The sequence below is a fragment of the Crinia signifera genome, chromosome 5, assembly GCF_055691185.1.
Source record: "Crinia signifera chromosome 5, ASM5569118v1, whole genome shotgun sequence".
NCBI lineage: Eukaryota > Metazoa > Chordata > Amphibia > Anura > Myobatrachidae > Crinia > Crinia signifera.
This window is the reverse complement of record NC_139221.1, coordinates 57,637,656-57,657,245: the sequence shown is the minus strand read 5'-3', so window position 1 is coordinate 57,657,245 and position 19,590 is coordinate 57,637,656. Positions and strand designations below refer to the sequence as shown.

General features: G+C 47.9%; 1 long non-coding RNA gene across 1 annotated transcript; it reads right to left on the bottom strand.

The window, feature by feature from the left end:
* Window positions 1–1,342: 1,342 nt before the first annotated feature.
* Window positions 1,343–13,550, bottom strand: LOC146079457 (uncharacterized). Its single transcript, XR_014474539.1, has 3 exons — window positions 13,351–13,550; window positions 10,441–10,542; window positions 1,343–1,478 (listed from the first exon to the last, which is right to left on the bottom strand). It is a non-coding gene; the product is annotated as an uncharacterized LOC146079457 (long non-coding RNA).
* Window positions 13,551–19,590: the final 6,040 nt, after the last annotated feature.

Below are 19,590 nucleotides of genomic sequence, written 5' to 3'. Positions count from 1 at the left end.
TCACTATCCAGTACAGTGCTCACAACCCCAGATACTCAGATTCTGTCAGTGTTGGGAGCCACAAGTGAATAAAGAAAGAGCCCCCATTTTGGAGCCCCGTTGGTTCAGCAGGCAACCCTCTGAAACATTTTTTTCTATTATCTAATATTAACAAGGGCTGTTGGCCCAGCAGTTCCTAAATGTATGGGTGTAGGAAGGGCTGTATCACCGGGACTGGCCACGCGAAAGCAGAAGGTGAGGCGAAGAAGAATCAGCCAAGCTGCTGCTAGTACCTAGGACTTGCAGCCTCTTAACCTGGACCGCATGACACTCCATTCCCCAGCCCCCCAAATTCCATCATTCTGTCCTCAAGCTGCAGGAACCAAGCCTGCTGAAGTATTGTCCAAGCACCGCCCTGCCTCCCAGGGGAGAATTGGTGGACAAACTGTGCAACTGGGTCAGCGGTGGGGGTTCTGTGCAAACTGTTACCAGGGGTGGGGGGTTGTGGCTGCCATTACAAGCGGTCACCAGGTGGGTGGGGTGTCTCTGCAAGCTGTCACTGGGGGAAGGGAGGATGAAGTGTTTTGCTCTCTGTACAAGCAATGTAAGGGGAATTTGTGGTTGTTTGTGCAAGCTTTCTCGAGATTGAGGGGGAGATTGTGGCAGTGCAAGCTGTCACCAGGGGGAGGGGTGTTGTTTTGGGGTTTGCCAATATATATTGACACCTCAGTGTCCACTGTCAGGCCCGACCTCCCTATGAGGTGCCGTTCTAACTCCCATAAACTCAAACCACACCACCCTTCAGTGCAACCGGTCACTCTCATGGAGATTAGGGGGGCCCCTTCAAAATTCTGCTATGGGGCCCACAAATGTCAATTTACAGCCCTGTACATGGACCATTGTTGACAGTTCAAATTTGATTGTTAGCATAGTACAAAATGAGCAGCGGTGATCTTTACAGTAATCACTGTTTTTTTTTTTCTCGACCTCCCCCCAGGGCAATCAGATTAATTAATCCAAATATTTTCCTTCTGCAGAGCTGCCTGCTCCTCCGATTCTTCTCTCCAGTGCTGCAGATAATTTTAAGGGACCAGTGGGGCACAGGACAGGTACAGTAAGTAATAAACCTTCAACCCACTTGAGGTACACTCTACATTACTTATGCTATCCTGCACCCCCATCCCCTGCATACACTACAGTCCCATCTCAACAGCCTCTTCAACTTGCATTCACTGTATCCCACCAGTGCTGCTATATCTCCTTGCAGCCATGTCTCTCCTTTGCAGTCATGCCCAGAGGTACAGCCCCATTACCACATACCTCCTGCTGTCATGCACACAGCCTCTTAGCACCTTACCTCCAGCAGGCATTCCTCAGCCTTCTTCTCCTTGCAGCCATTGTTCTGTCTCCAGTCTTTGATTCTTTGTGTTCCAGGCTGTGACTCTAGTGGACCAGTGGTAAAAACTTGGTGTTGAAAACTAGTAGGCCTTAGGTAGTTCCTGCATATGAACAGAGACAATAGGACTGGCTTAAATCTGAGTGATAGCTAGAATCCAGGGCAGAGGCGCAGAATTTAAGACACATGTGTCGTTCATCAAGGACTTAGCTGTGCCCGGTATGCAGGATGTGGGTCTCTCACAACTGATACCAGAATATCTTGGTCACTAACTGAATAGCAGACAGGAACCAAGGATACAGGATCATGCTAGGACTGGTAATACTGGTATCAGGCTGGAACCAGTGATACAGATATTGGCTAAACCTAGTAAGCTGGGTAACCTTGGAATGCCATTGTGCTGAGCTAAACACAATGAGCTGGATACACTTAGGGGGTCATTCTGGTTGACTGGCTAAGCATGGGTAGTTCGCTGCTTAGAGAGCCATCAAACAGCACCTGCCGGCCATGCGAATGCCCACCGCCCAGCGAATACCACCGACATACTGCGTATGGATGTTTTGCATGAATATCCATGGGCAGGGTAGAGTGCAGGCTCAAAATCATTTGATGGTCGCCGACCTTCGAATGATTTCTACAGTGCTCGCAAATCTAAGTCAGTCTGGGCTGACTTAGACTTGCGGTGTCCTGTTCCGAGAACTGGGAGGGTGACTGACGGAAGGCGGGTGCCTGTCCGCGTTCGCATAGGGACACCCAATGTTTTCCTGGGCACAACCAGCATTTTGGTGGGCATGCCTGGTAAACGCAGGTGAATGACCCCTGCTCGTCTCCTTCAATTTTGCTCAGCACATTTGCATTCTTCCTTTTTATCCCCCCGAATGCTGTGGAGGTGGTGGTTGAAGAGTCTGAGGTCAGCTCACCGCAAGTGTCATGGTGGCACCAAGAGTGCAGAATACAGTGGGATTCGTGCAGGAATTGAATGGTTGTGCACTGAAGACAGCAGTGGAACCTATGACAGCAAGCTGGAACATTTAATCTTTATAGAAGAGCATACCCTAAAAGTGTACCTTTTTAGCAGGTACAGAACAATTTCTATATGGCCTGTACATTTTGAGTCTCCAATTGTCCATTGTAATTATAGGAAAGGGGACATGACCACCCTCCCTTTCCAAATTTTTGCTCTTCAGATGTTTGGACTATCGCACAGGTAAGAATCGCTGTGCTGGTTGCCAATTCCTGACACCCATCCCCTTTTTGTCTGCACTTTTATTGCACCACAGGGTTTTCAACACTGAGAGCCTTGCGTGGAATTTTTAAATTGGATACCATGGGTATCAGTAGAGCGCATACCCATGGTAATAATAATAATAAAAAAGATCAAACAAGTTGGTCTTTTGCAAGAAGCCAAGCAGAGATGGCCCATTGCAAAAATCTACTTGTTTAAAAAGGGATTCACCCAGGGGAGAAGCTCTGGGAGATCTATCACAAGGTCCAGTAAAGTGACCTTTGCAATTGCCATAACTACAGAACATTGCTTGATATACTGTATGTTAAAAAAAAAGTATTATTATGGATGAAACAGGTGGATTGAAACAAGTGGTGTGGATGCCAGGGGTATATCTAGCGGTCTGAGCGCCCCTGGCATAGTAAGGGACTGGTGCATTCCCATATTTTTAGAATGCACCAAGAGGGCATGGTCTCATTGGGAAGGGGTGTGGCTACACTCCCAATTCAAATGATGTCATGCAGAAGTGCCCCTTTTTTACAGTATAACTCATACTAATATCCTTTACACCACACATATACACATTATGCCGTACAGTAGTAATGTCCTTAACATGTTATTTCCACAAAGTAGTAGTACCCCTTACACATTATGCCCACACAAAAATTGGCACTCACACATTATGCCACATAGTAGAAGTGTAACTTACACATTATGCCCACACAGTAGTAGCAGTAGTCATACTAGGTGGATTGTGTAGATCTACCTCTAGCATTGTATTTGGAGTGGCTTGGAACTGCAAGGCTGTGAATAAAGCTGGTAAAAAAATAGTGTCAGCGCATAAAGCAGCTAAAGTGGAAGATGACAGAACTCCTAAGCTGAGATGCAGAATCTGATGGCCCAGCGTTGTTCACCAGGGACCCACGCAAGAAGGTTGCGGCCCTATGATGGGAGTACCCACATTAGACTTGAGTATAGCAACTGAGTTGGGGCTGAGGCTCTGCTGGGTACTAGATCTGGGGAAACCGGAAAGGCTCAGAATATCTGGCGAAATAGTGATATCTGGATCCAGTCATACCGGAATAGTAACTGGATCTGAGGAAGCCGGAATAACTTGGAATTCCTACTGGCAATAACCGTATCTGAGGATGCCAGAATTAACTCAGGAGCACTGAATTGGTGAATACCTGGATCCAGGAATGATGAGATAAACTCACAAGTGCCTACTTGGCGAATAACTGAATCCTGGTATTCTGGCATTAACTCAGGAGCACAAATGTGGCGAATAACTGGATCCGGGGATGCAGATTAACTTGCACACCGTGACTAGGTAGCAGATAATCACCAGGTAGTAAGTAGTGACTGGTTAGCTGTCAACTTCTGGAGACCAGATAGCAACAGAAGAACTCTCACAACAGGATGACAAATATCAGCTGGATACCAGATAGTGACTGGATAGCTCACAGCGACTGAATAGCTTGCGATGTAAGCTGGATACTGGGTATCGACTGGATAGCTCACAGAGACTGGATGGCAAAGGTGCAGCAGACTCCTGTGGTTTGCTATGGAGGAAGTTGTCCCAGCAGGGATGAAATCCTGTCACGGAAACTTAAGTGCCTTGGAGAGCTTTCAATGGCTGAGAGTAGCCAGCAGAGGTTATAATTAGCCCCAATGACAGAGCATCATATGACCAACCAAGATGGTTGGTGGTGGGTTATATTCGATTATGCATATCTCCTCACATGACCACATGTTCCAGCTCATGAAACCTGATACTCTTGTGTATCTGCCTGCACTTCGGACAACCTGGTCCTGCTGCTGCATAAAAGGGACAGCTAATGATGTCAGTGCACTCCAGCTGGGGGTCCCAGGGTACAGTATGCCCTGTGCCCTCCTTAATCTGGCTATTACTACAATGCAAGTCCAATTTGACCACCTACAGTATAAATGTAGCTCAATAGGGCAGTGGTTGTATTCTTGGGCTTGGTGCAGGGATTCAACAGTAATATCAGCTTGTGTTAGATTAATATTATATAGCTGCCTATTAATGATCATTTTTCACACAGTGATTTAGGCTTATACTGTACATTATGTTTGCATTAGGCAGGTTCCCAGAAGAAATAGGATATATAGGATTAGCGTGGTACTGATGCATATGTGCATTGGTACTCAATATTTGTATGTCATCTGCAATAAATCCATGTTTTACTACACCATGCCATAGACTGCTGTGCCCCAACCCATGACTCTTGCCTTGCAATTGATGTTGGCATCCCGAACACGGGTACAGATATCCAAAAAGCCTCATTACCATTAAAAAGGGGCTGTAGACAATGGTAGGAACAGGACCAGTGCCACCGCAGACGACCCCCCCTGCTCTCCCTCACCCCCCTTCCTTCTCCCCTCCGCTCACCCGCGGATTACCGTGTGCCGTGGATGGGGTAGCTGGGGAGGAACTCCGGGGACGGTGCCGCTGAGGACCAGCACGGGGGGGCAGTGGATTTAACGCTGATCTGGGGGGGGGGGGGGGGGGGTTTCAGCGGGCGCCTGTAACGGGTGGGGAAGCTGGGAGGGGGGCTCCAGGGGGGGTGCCGCCTACGACCAGCACGGGGGGGGGCAGAGGGTTTAACGCTGATCCAGGGGAGCAGGGGGCATATTGCTCACTGACTCACCTGCTGGGATGAATTCCATCCTGCTGGGGCCTGGTAGCTTGCTGCAGCTTTCTTCCTGCTCTCCTCTGCGCCTCAGCACTGCCCTCAAGTGGCTGGCATCCTAGGCAAATGCCTAAAGCTGCCTAGTGGTGGCGCCGGGCCTGGGTAGGAATTGCTATATTTTGTTGGTGAATTGAGTGACCCTTCCTGCTAATCAGAAGCCTAATTCAGGTGCGCTTCTTCTTGCTGCTGTTGCTGTATACAATTACAATTATATGCTAATGTTGTTATTAATATTACATTTTATTGATAAGACACCACAATTGGATTGCTGCGGCACACATCAGAACAATACAGGGTACACAGAACTTATCATCACACTAACTGAAAACTAACACAGAGCACAGGTAACAATTAGCAGCTCAATTCTCAGTACACAATACAGCTGAGATGTAGGGAAGCAAAGGAGTTGTCCACATACTAATAAGGGCGGGCGTTGAAAGAAATGAACAAGTGGAAAGAGATGCGGGTGTAGATGGTGGCTGATTAGGAAAAAGCTGTAACTGAAGTTCCAGAGAAGAGGGCCCTTCTCTAAAGAGCTTACAATCTAGAGGGGGAAACCGACCAGTGACATAAGGTTCCTTACATATACCAAATCACAGGTACAAACAATGGCATACAGGGGTGTCCTCATATATCTAGCCTCAATACACCATGCAGCATGAGAAGACTGGTGTGAGGGAGCCACTAGGTCCTGTGCAACTCTCCTAAAGTCGGGCGTATTTATTTGTTTTGAATGAAAATACAGTTAAGGTGTAACGTGGCCTGTAACATGGCACTGAGGAGCAGGTTGGGTGGTAGTATGTATAGGAAGGGGTGGGGCCACGTGTGTAACGTGGCCTGTAACATGGCACTGAGGAGCAGATTGGGTGGTAGTATGTATAGGAAGGGGTGGGGTCACATGTGCAACGTGGCCTGTAACATGGCACTGAGGAGCAGATTGGGTGGTAGTATGTATAGGAAGGGGTGGGGGCCACATGTGTAACGTGGCCTGTAACATGGCACTGAGGAGCAGGTTTGGTGGTAGTATGTATAAGAAGGGGTGGGGCCACATGTGTAAGGTGGCCTGTAACATGGCACTGAGGAGCAGGTTGGGTGGTAGTATGTATAGGAAGGGATGGGGTCACATGTGTAACGTGGCCTGTAACATGGCACTGAGGAGCAGGTTGGGTGGTAGTATGTATAGGAAGGGGTGGGGCCACATGTGTAACGTGGCCTGTAACATGGCACTGAGGAGTAGATTGGGTGGTAGTATGTATAGGAAGGGGTGCGGTCACATGTGTAACGTGGCCTGCAACATGGCACTGAGGAGCAGATTGGGTGGTAGTATGTATAGGAAGGGGTGGGGCAACATGTGTAACGTGGGCTGTAACATGGCACTGAGTAACAGATTGGGTGGTAGTATGTATAGGAAGGGGTGGGGTCACATGTGTAACATGGCCTGTAACATGGCACTGAGGAACAGATTGGGTGGTAGTATGTATAGGAAGGGGTAGGGCAACATGTGTAACGTGGCCTGTAACATGGCACTGCGGAGCAGATTGGGTGGTAGTATGTATAGGAAAGGGTGGGGTCACATGTGCAACATAGCCTGTAACATGGCACTGAGGAGCAGATTGGGTGGTAGTATGTATAGGAAGGGGTGGGGGTCACATGTGTAACGTGGCCTGTAACATGTCACCGAGGAGCAGGTTTGGTGGTAGTATGTATAGGAAGGGGTGGGGCCACATGTGTAACATGGCCTGTAACATGGCACTGAGGAGCAGATTGGGTGGTAGTATGCATAGAAAGGGGTGGGGCCACATGTGTAACGTAGCCTGTAACATGGGACTGAGGAGCAGATTGGGTGGTAGTATGTATAGGAAAGGGGTGGGGCCACATGTGTACAACACAGCTGTGCAGGGCCGGATTATAATGGAGGCACAAGGGGTCAGTGCCCCTGGGCCCCCCTCTAGCTAGGGGCCCCCTGTGTTGGCATGTATTTTTTTTTTTTTTTTAGCTAAAGGTTTTGTGCATGTGAGTGGGGTAGTGCTGCAGCTTCACCTTTCTGCCAATGTGAAATTGATTAATGGTGCTGAGCATCAGGAGCCAAGGCACACTGATTGCACAAGTGTGCTGTGCATTACTGGGAGTTGACTAAGTCCCATGACACTTTGCTCCAGAGGGCAGAGGCTGAGAGGTTTGTGCTGAGCTCTGATTGGTGGAGCTCATTACATGCTTCTCAGGCCCATGGAGAACAGCAGCAGCAGCTTAGTCATGGGAGGGTTTTTAATCAGAGGCAGCACTAGGACTGTGAGGTCTCCTACAGAGTAAGGTGCAGAGGGACAAACACAGGCTTTTCATGTGGTAAGTATGTATGTGTACTGTATGTGTGTGTGTGTGTGTGTGTGTGTGTGTGTGTGTGTGTGTATATATATATATATATATATATATATATATATATAATATATATATATATATATATATCCCCTGCAGTTACCCATTGACCAAGTTTATTCTGCCTTTACTCTGTGTTTTGACAGTGTAATATTCTCCCATGCAGTTTGCGGCCAGTAATGACAAGTGCAGGGGGCCCCCCTGTCTAAAGTACCCCGGGCCCCCCGAAGGCTTAATCTGGCACTGCAGCTGTGCTGTGGCTGCGGCATAGGTTTTGCAATGCAATGAGATGAGATCTAGTACAAAAATACATACTTTTTGAGCTGTGCGATGAGATGTGTGACAGGAGTGCGCATTTCATTGCACGCAGCAATTGTTCCGTGTATGGGCACCTTAACTATAATTACCTGCACGCTACCTCACTATTTCTATTCAAAGCTCTCAACACAAGTTCCCTTCAGATTCACAAATGGGGCGCATTTGGCACCTTCAACCCTAATGGAGACGGCTCAGAATCAAAGTGCTGCTGCTTTCTCCATTGGAAGCAAAACATTAAAGTGCCTGTGCAACCCCCCAAGTCCACCTATGTATTTAGTATACAGTGCATTAATAGGTAAATATGTGACTGAAATGTAACTACAGAGTTGGTATACAGCAGGAGCAATCAGGGACAGATCGGGATTTTAAACCAACCCGGGAAATTTCTCAAAGCAGCCCTAATCGGGGGGATCTCGTGAGGGGGCGTGGTCATCCACGGGGAAGGGGAAACTCCCGCATTATATATAATTTCTCCCCCTCCAAGGTAACCACATCCCCTCACCAGATTGTGTGTGTGTGAATAGGGTTAGGCTACAGTTGTGTGTGTATGGATAGGGTTAGGCTACAGGTGTGTGTGTGTGTGTGTGTATAGGGGTTAGGCTACAGGTGTGTGTGTATGGATAGGGTTAGGCTACAGGTGTGTGTGTGTGTGTGTGTGTATAGGGGTTAGGCTACAGGTGTGTGTGTATGGATAGGGTTAGGCTACAGGTGTGTGTGTGTGTGTGTGTGTATAGGGGTTAGGCTACAGGTGTGTGTGTGTGTGGATAAGGTTAGGCAACAGGTGTGTGTGTGTGTGTGTGTGTGTGTGTGTGGATATGGTACGGCTACAGGTTTGTGTATGGAGAGGGTTAGGCTACAGGTATGTGTGTGGATAGGGCTAGGCTATAGGTGTGTGTGTTTATGGATAGGGTTAGGCGACATGAGTGTGTATGGAGAGGGTTAGGCTACAGGTGTGTGTAAGGAGAGGGTTAGGCTACAGAGGTGTGTGTGTGTGTGTGTGTGTATAGGGTTAGGCTACAGGTGTGTGTGTATGGAGAGGGTTAGGCTACAGGTGTGTGTGTGTGTGTGTGTGTGTATAGGGTTAGGCTACAGGTGTGTATGAATAGGGCATCTACCACTATCTGTATGTGTGTATAAATAGGGTTAGGCTACAGGTGTGTGTGGATAGGGTTAGGCTACAGGTGTGTGTATAGAGAGAGTTAGGCTACAGGTTTGTGTATGGAGAGGGTTAGGCTACAGGTATGTGTGTGGATAGGGCTAGGCTATAGGTGTGTGTGTTTATGGATAGGGTTAGGCGACATGAGTGTGTATGGAGAGGGTTAGGCTACAGGTGTGTGTAAGGAGAGGGTTAGGCTACAGAGGTGTGTGTGTGTGTGTGTATAGGGTTAGGCTACAGGTGTGTGTGTATGGAGAGGGTTAGGCTACAGGTGTGTGTGTGTGTGTGTGTGTATAGGGTTAGGCTACAGGTGTGTATGAATAGGGCATCTACCACTATCTGTATGTGTGTATAAATAGGGTTAGGCTACAGGTGTGTGTGGATAGGGTTAGGCTACAGGTGTGTGTATAGAGAGAGTTAGGCTACAGGTATGTCTATGGAGAAGGTTAGGCTATGTGTGTGTGTGAATGGAAAGGGTTAGGCCACGTGTGTGTTTGTGTGTCGCCCCATATATTGCTGCTTAGCAAGCCGCCTGGTTGCATGCCCACGCCCCCCCCCCCCCCCTCAGCCGCCAAGTCTTGCAAACTGTTGCTATCCTCCACAAGACATAAGTCATTTTTACACATAACACGCAAGCAGTGTGTGTGCGTGCGTGTGTGTGTGTGTATGGAGAGGGTTAGGCTACAAATGAGTGTTTGTGTATGGATAGGGTTCGGCTACAGGTGTGTGTGTGTATATGTATGTATGTACAGATGGGGCAGGTCCCATCTTTGCTGGGGATGGCGATGGCGATGCCAGCCGCCATCCCCCGCCAGCACCATATCTTTAGCGAGAAGGGGACGTGCGCGCATGAGAGGCGCGCGCGTCCCCTTCCGAGGGCGCTTCCAGCGCTTCCCCCAGGTCACCTGGGGTCCCTGCAGCCTGCCCGCACCCCCTCTAACCCTGTCCGTCTCCCTGAAGCGGAGACGGACAGGGTTCCCGTTGCCCCGCCAACGGAGATTGAGACGCGCGTGAGACGCACGTGCGTCTCAGTCAGATGGCGGGCCAGGCTGCTGGCGGATCGCCAGCGGTGACGTTCTGGCGATTCGCCAGCAAGGAAGAGGCCTGCCCAATCTGTATGTTAGTACATATGCGCTGGCATCGCGGCGGGCGGGTGGCGATGTATTTTAATACATCCTGCCCAGAGTAACTGCACCAAACAGAATTGCACATCAGGGTTTAGAATTATAGAGCAATGAGCTGGCACAGGGTGTGTGTAGTAAATAAGAATACCACTTACCTATATGATGGTTTCTCTGTGACTGGGAACCACTGGAGAAATGTATCCTCTTTGGGCAAACGATGTCTTCAGTTATAGGAAATCCCATGGTCTAGAAGATGCCTGTTTGTGGAGGAATATGTCATTATCATACAGTAGTACGGCCTGACCTGTGCCCTGCGTCCCCTTCTGCTCCGTGTCCCATTGACCTTCGTCTTTATTCAGCTACATGCTCAAGCACTCTGGCCCAGCCTCCTGCCCCCTGTGACACCTCCTGCCCAATCTCCCTTGAGTTTACTGCCTCACTCCAGCGTTCTGTCCCCCTTATCTATCCAGCCTCCAGACCCCCTATTTGCTGCTCCGGCCACCCCCAATCTAGTCTGCCCATTTCTCTTTGTAGACTCAAGTCCCCTACTCTGTAGCCTTCTGCCCAGTCTTTGCTGCTTCCTGTCCCCCCATCATTCCAGCTTCCTGCCCCCTCCGCACATAGCAGTGTCATTATCCCCTCCCCCATTGCAGTGTCTTTACACCCCTCCTTCAATAGCAGTGTCATCAGCCCCCTCCCCCATACCAGTGTCATTACCCCTTCATACCTCCCAACTGTCAAAAGCGGGATCATCCCATTTTTTTGGCCCATAGACAGCAGTGTTCTGCAGTGGGAAGGGGAAGTTGGGAGTCCCCTCTGCCTGGCACTGCAGAGCAGGGAATAGATGTTATGCTCATGCGCACTGCACCTGTTCAGAGGAAGTGTCATTAGCCCCCTACTCCCATAGCAGTGTCATCAGTAGGGTTCCCACCTCTCCCGGATTTCCGGGATTCTCCCTGATTAGGTGGCAACCCTCAAGGAGACTTTTCCAGTTTCCCGGATTCCGGGATTCTTCCGGAATCCTGGTGTCTGGAAAAGCCTCCAGCCTCACCCCAGTGTCCAGCACCGCTGCGCCTGCCAGGCCTGCCTCCGCAGACTGACAGACCCTTACTCGCGAGATGATATCATCATCTCGCGAGTATTTGCCCTGCAGCCCGCCGCCCGCCCACCATGACCGCTGGTCTGGTGAATCCCGATTCCCCCAGCCTGACCTGCCTCCACCGTGACCACACTGCCGCCAGCTGGTGCGATTTCAGTGGGCTGGGGCTGGTTTGTGTAGAGACAATTAGAGGAAGCTACCTGCCGCGCTGATTATTCTCGTGGAGATCCCCATACATAGCTGCTGCTGCTTGGGACGTGAGCTGCTATTGTACATTCAGGTGGCAGAGGAAGCTGGGCCATCAGTATCTGCTGCTCTATGCCGGAATATGGCCGCACCCTGTGCTCTCCTCAGGGGCTTACCACAGCATTGGCAGGCAGACTCACTACTGCTGCGACTGGAGCTCAGCTCCTGGCTGGCAGTGCTCAGAGTTTCCTGCTCACTGTAGAGTCATCACATGCTGCTGTGTGGGGGGCCAAGCTACACTTGGCAGACTCTGCAGCTTGATGGTCTGCTGACAGGCAAAAGATGGGTCCGTGATTTCAATCTAAGCTGCATTAGCCAGCCCCTTTTACCCAGTAATGCAGTGCTTTACAGTGGTCAGCCCCTCCCCTGGGTCCAGCCACCAATGAGCTGCACTCCTTTGCAAGCTTGCCCCTCCCTCCTGTCTCCTATCGTCCCCCCTGTATCACATTGTTGCCTCCTCCCTCTTCTTATACTTATGGCTGCTTCCATCAACTACAAAACCCAGGTAATCTGTAAATGGGACAGCAATGCTACAGTTCTGGGAGGAGGGGGAGAGGGTGCTTGCATATGTATGGTAGGAAGGGGTTCTAATTTGTATATGGTGCAAATGTGTGTGTGTGTGTGTGTGTGTGTGTGTGTTGCTCAACTGTAACTGCCTACACTTCTAAATTTGGGATCAGTATGCATGACCAGCAGGCTCAGAAGACTGACAGCATTCCACTAAACAGAATCCCAACAGAGTCAGGGTAAAGTTTACCCTCTCCTCCTACTCCCCAAACCTAGCCCTCCCTACCTGCAGCCTAACCCTACTTCCCTTCCTTATCCCGCAGCCTAACCCTTACACTTCCTCTTAGTGTCTGACCCTGAATCCCCCCCCCCCACCCCCGCAGAATAACGCTAAAGATCCTACTCTTAATGTAAACTTTGATTGCCCCAACAGCACAGCCAGGTGAGCAGTACGAACAAGAGGTGAAGGGTCCCCTGTCACTGCACTAGAAAGGGGGCCGACAGAGAGCTGCTTCATTGTGCTGCCACCTGGGCTAAAAAGTTGCCAGCCAGACCCTGGTGTGAGCAGAGTATGGTGTGAGACTCTCTGTCTGCTGCTCCCGGCGGGGCTGAACACTTTTCCGCAGCTGCCTGCCACCTACCCTGCCCAGCCAGCAGGCATCAAGCTCTGCATTTATTAGGTAACTAAAGCTCAGCAGTATATAGTGTCTGTGTATGTGTGTATATATATATATATATATATATATATATATATATAACCAGCGTGACGGCGGCACTCAATCAAATAATCACTCACAGACGTCTAATCATAGACTATGATTAGACGTCTGTGAGTGATTTTTTGATTGAGTGCCGCCGTCACGCTGGTTATACCATGACCCAGAGTTTGGGTTCATTTGGAAGGCACCTAAATACCCACGCTGGTCTGAGGAGTGCTGCTTCATTACAGTTTGCTATATATATATATATATATATATATATATATATATATATATATATATATATATATACAAGCAGTTCCTTGTCTGAATGACAAAGTGAGTCGGCACTCCACGGTAAACAAGAAGTTTAGATTGAATCAAAAAAGATACATTACAGGGTGCTCCAGCGTAATCATCAACGTTTCATGGCCATTCCGGCCATTTCATCAGGATGTGGGCTGCAAAGTCAAGGGAACCAGTGCCAGGACAGTGTGCTGTGTGTGCAGTCTTACCTGACTTAAATAGTGAAGACACCAGAGGTAAATGGCAACAGCTGCTCCGTCCCACACCACGATCCCGCCGGCGTGTTCTCCGCTTCCGGGTTGCGCCACGTCACAGGACCCCCGTCGCATCACTTGCGCTCTGCTTCCGGCTTCAGTGACACGCACAAGCTTCCATATTTGCGGTCCACAAACCGACGTCACCATGGCGGGGCGGGTTACAGCGTCTGTTAAGTGAGAAGAACAAAGAGATTAAATAACTCTGTAGGTCTTTGCCAGGAGGTGTATAAAAATCAATGGAATCGGTACATCCGTAAGAAGAGACTTAGGTCCACAGTCATTAGGTTGACCCAGGAAGGTCGACTGGCCCCAAGGTCGATAGGGTTAAAGGTAGACATGGGTCAAGGTCGACATGACTTTACGTCGACATGGCCCAAGGTCGACATGGTTCTAGGTGGACAGTCATTAGGTCGACATGAGTTTTTCACTGTTTTTTTACCCGAATGTTGACACAGTCGACATGGACACAGTTGGAGTTGAACCGCAGCCCCTCGCATCGCTCGCTTCGCTCGAGATGCTTCCGGCACGGAGCCTCGCTACACTTTTTTATTCTCCCACCACGCCCTAGTGGATGGTAGGGCATGAAATACCACCTGTCGGCACATGTCGGCTCAAAAAACTGTGAAAAACTCATGTCGACCTAATGACTGTCAACCTAGAACCATGTCGACCTTAGGCCATTTCGACATTAAGTCATGTCGACCTTGACCCATGTCGACCTTTAACCTTTTGATAGTGGGGTTATGAACAGGTCAAAAATCGCTTTGGATCGCATCGATATATCAGCCGATATCGCATCCGATATATCGGGCGCTGTGAAACTACACAAGTACCAAAATTTCTACTTGCACCACTGGCTAACACTGACCCCTAGAGTGGCCGGCCCAGTTCTAATGTGTTATGGGCCGGCCGACCGGAAAATCTCCCGGTTTCCCGCCAGGGCCAATCCGCCCCTGGGTGCAATCACCAGTACACAGGATCACTAGGCCATAACTATAGAAAAGGGGTTTTAAAACCATGGGCAGGAAGTGATGAGGTCCCAGTTTGGCCGCTGTATGGGATGCCAGCTGAACTCCAGCGTTTTTAGTCGGGGCAGTCATTTACAAGGCATGGTTTTGCACTGTAAATGATCACCAAATGGTTATGTTTGGTTGGAATCCTGCACGACGGCCAAACTTGGACGTAAATACATCCCACCCTAAATTTGTGTTTTATGGAAGAATATTAAGGCTAGTGGTTGGGGGAAGAATACTTATTTGAAGCTTTAACATAAAGCTGGGGTTACCATTACTATGCTAATATCTAAGTTGTGACAATAGCAACTATGTAAATATCCATATCCAAGTACAGCTTTTATAACACATAGGAGACTGTAATCAGGTGACAAGTGTGATACTGAGGCTTAGGGATGGCCATCGTTGCCATTGCCATAGTTAAGGACAGTGATATAGGGTCTATTAATATTTATCTTTTATTAAACTTGGTTATATTACATAGACTCTAAGTAACAGGCAGTGATGATGTCACAAAGGTCCTTTGTGATGTCATAACCTGTCTGCTGGCTCAAGGGGGCACACCAGCATAATTGTCATTGTGCATCTTCAACTGATCCAGTGTGGAGGTGTTTTTCTTTGTGATTTGCGAATTTGTGTTATTGTGTTTATAACATGAAAGCAAAAAAGAAAAGGCGACCAAAGAACAACAGGTGCGCTAAAAAGGAGGTAGAGGCTACTAGCAACAAGAAGGAAGGTTTACCTGAGGGGAAAAGCAATATTCCCAACATCATAAAGGTAGAAGACATTTATGTGAGCAAGGGCAACCAAACATCTGAGAATGCTTCAAAGACTCTTTTAAAGAAGAGAATTAGGGAGCCATCAGATGAGGTCCCAAATAAGAGGAGAAAGGAAGAAAACAGCTGCAGACAAACTGAAGATGGAGCATGCGGAATGTGGCTTAAACAACAAATCTCCAATTTATGGGGTGGTTTAACTGAGGCTTTCAGATCTGTTGCCTCACTGGGCTTAAATATATTTGCCAAACCCCCATCAGCCAATAATAGGCTTAAGAGAGCAGCCACCAAGAGATCAGCAAGCATGCCCATTGATACCATGATTGAGGTGTCACATCAGAGGGGCATAAAGAGATGTTGCACAAGTGTGGAAACACCCTGCAAAAAGAAGAGATCTGCAGCTGTAAGTGAGATCCCACCAGCCAGCCCCCTGGAGACATCTGCTGACTCTCACCTGGCAATATTGACCTTCCACAGAAAAATCGGTGAGGGCAGCTATGGGAAGGTGTTGCTAGCTTCCCATTCAATCACCAGGCGGCAACTGGCTGTAAAAATAGTGGAAAAGAGGAAATTATTGGACGAATGTGAGGACTGTGAGGAAATGTTTGTAGAAAAAGAGATCCTGAAAATAACTAGGGAGAATGCGTTCCTCACTCACGGATATGCAGCATTCCAGACACCCAGCCATCTATGTCTGGTTATGGAATACCTAAGAGGGGGAGATCTGTCCGAATTAATAGACAGCAGAGCCCCATTTGATATTGATACTACCAGATTTATAGCAGCAGAAATACTGTGTGGGCTGCAGTTTCTGCATGCGAGAGGTATTATCCACAGGGACATCAAGCCAGACAATATTCTTCTGGATGCAGCTGGTCATGTGAAGATCGCCGATTTTGGCCTCTCGGTGATGAATGTCCATGACAATGAGACAGTTTCAGAGTATGGTATCGGTACTAATGGTTACATGGCCCCAGAAATTCTGTGCAACATCCCATACAACGCTGCGGTAGACATGTTTGCACTTGGGGTAGTAATTTATAAAATGGCTACCGGATCACGCCCCTTTTATGCTGGCAAGGATTCCAACAAGGTGTATCGTTCCGCGGTCTATGGAAAACCTAGGTATCCACGCAAACTCCATCCTGATATCAGGGACATCCTTGAAAGACTATTATGCAAGAACCCAATGGAGAGACAGGAACACTGTAAGCAGATAAGAGATCATCCGTTCTTCTCGTCTATCAACTGGGAGGAACTAGAGGCCGGCAGTGCAACGCCACCATTCAACATGGAGCCCACTCCAGATACAGTGGATGAATTTATGTCTGTGGATGACCTGCTTTCACCTCCAGAATCCACATTATCTGCAGAGGAGGAACGCCTGTTCCTTGGGTACTCATTTACCAGTGACAAGTGGTAGAGGGGCCCATACACGTTACAATTATTGTATACAATATTGTACACAATATCGCAACTCATCGCATCTTAGTTTTGCGATGAGATTAGATGAGATGAGATCTAGTACAAAAAGTATGTGCTGCACAGGAGGATTGAATGTGCTGCACATAATTTTTGTACTAGATCTCATCTCATCTCATCTCATCGCAAAACCGAGATGTTATAAGATGCGATATTGTGTACAATATTTTATACGATAATTGTATGGGCACCTTAACAGCCTACTGCACATCGTCACGTCAGTACTATCATCTACGGCGTCCTCCTCACGTCATTATTAATGTTATACAAAATAAAATTATTTTGCCATCATTTTTTGTTTACTACTGTTACTTTTCTCTCTGTTTTTATATGGTTGTATGTAACTTAAGAAATAGTGTATCATTTGCAACATCAATGAGCAGTATGGAATGGGACAAATTGAATCTGCTATTTGTTTGATAGACTGCAGAATCCAATTATACCTGAGCGGTCCAATGGTGGAGACCCGTCTCAAGCATCTGCTCTATAAATACATCAATATAAAGGTTATAGGGTTTATTGATTACATTGTCACCTTCAATCTTACATTTTGGGGGTGATTCTTATTGACTCGCTAATCGGCGATAATTTTGCTGCTTAGCGAGCCATCTTATGCTGCCCGCAAGTTAACACCCTCCCGCCACGGTCCGCACATCCCTGTTGCTTTGCGAGTGGATTTTTTGGTACTTATGTAGTATCTGGGCTGCCGATTTTTTGATTGTATGCCTTAAGTTAAGGCATACAATCAGATGCGATGCGATGCGATATCGCATCGCATCGCATACGATGCGATGCGATGCGATGCGATGACCCGATTTTTCCATAGGATTCAATGTTAAAATGGACTGAGTCCATTTTAACATGGAATTCAATGGGAAAAAGGGGTCCTTTTTATACCCCTACTATCCAAGTGGGCATGGAGTTGGATATAAACCTGTGGCGAGCGTAGCGAGCCACCGAGCCCGAAGCGTGGCGAGCGAAGCGAGCCCCGCGAGGGGACGGTATTCTGTGTCCCCTCGCGGGGCTCGCTACGCTCGCCACGCTTCGGGCTCGGTGGCTCGCTACGCTCGCCACAGGTTTATATCCAACTCCATGCCCACTTGGATAGTAGGGGTATGAAAAGGACCCCTTTTTCCCATTGAATTCCATGTTAAAATGGACTCAGTCCATTTTAACATTGAATCCTATGGAAAAATCGGGTCCATCGCATCGCATCGCATCGCATCGCATGCGATTTGGTCGGGTGCGATGCGATGCGATGGACCCGATTTCAAAATCGGCAGCCCAGTTACTACATAAGTACCGATTTTTTTATATATACATCCATTCCCAGGGTAGCGTACAGGTCCGAAATCATTCAATGGCCATTGACCATCGAATGATTCTCCCCCTGTTCGCAAATTTGCGCTGTCGGAGTACGAGAACAGGGCCAACGCCCCTAGCAGGTAGTTGTCAGCCTGTGCTCGCATGGGGATGTCCAGCATTTTCCTGGGTGCTCCCAGCATTTTTGTAGGAATGCCCAGGAAACACTGGGCATCCCCATGCTCCAGCCCCCTTCCCACCTCCAACTCCCCCCCCTGTGTGAGCCACTATGCAAGTTGCCGAAGCACCTGCACATAAGCCCATCACATGCACATATACTATTATACACATGCGCAGTAATTTCCATTGTGAATTTGCCAGGGAACAAATGAATTTGAATCACCCAACCATGCAAGATGGATGTAATATCCTTATGCTGCAATTGGTGTTGTATGTATAGTACATGGAAATAAAGAAAGGGTCATAGTGAGTTACTTATATCATACTTTGGCCCTTTTTCAGATCTGATCACAGTACAAATTTGTTCTCAAAATGGGCAAAGACAATGTGCACTGCAGGTGGGGCAGATGTAACATGTATAGAGAAAGTTAGATTTGTGTGAGATTTTGTTTCCGTGCAAGGTAAATACTGGCTGCATTATTTTTACACTGCAATTTAGATTTCAATTTCAACACACCCCACCCAAATTGAACTCTCTCTGCACATATTACATCTGCCCCGCCTGCACTGCACATGGTTTTGCCCATTATGAGAACAAATTTGTACTGCGGTCAGATCTGAATAAGGGCCTTTATTTGTTGGATGGTTTTTTTTTGTTTACCTGCTGGCCGCAGTCTTTGGTATATTGTGCATTTTATTTTCTTGTATGCTTAAATGTAAAATTTGCTCCCAAATGTCCGAACATCGACTAAGCTGGTTTTTACATAATTCTTATATCAAACAAATCGAACCAGTTTGAATGAGCATTTTGTTCATTTTCCAGTGTCTGATAGCAAGTGGTCATGTGCTCCCATACATTGTCAGGTGATTGGTACAGAGATGCTTCACAGGTGGAAGGTGAAAGTCGCAGGGGCAAACGCAAGATTTTCAGAAGGGGGTTTGCAGAGGGGCGGAGCAAAGCACAGAGTTGGACACATAGGTGACCCAGTATATGCCGGGTCAGTTAAAGTATTATAGATAGACCAAATAATATATAAATAATAATAATAAATATAAAAATATATACATAACAGCAGTGTAGACCCCTGGACATAGCAATGTATTGGGGCCCCTACCGATCCTCCAGCGGTAGGGGTAGGGGGTGCTATGAGCGGAAGCTTTGATGTCCCGCAGGTGGTAGGGGGTATTATATCAACTGCTCAGCATGTAGGGCCTGGATCAGTAATTTCCACTAATTACCCCTTTACTGCACAGATGGTGAGAGATGAGGTGGGAGAGGGGGGCATTGGGCTGAATGAAGGGGTCCCAATACATAACTTCCAGGGTGGTAGAGGATGTTTAACCCCTTCCCGACGCAGCCTCTTTTTGCCTTCCTGACAGAGGCCTTTTTTTTCAAATCTGACATGTATCACTTAAGTGGGGATAACTTTTTTTTGCTT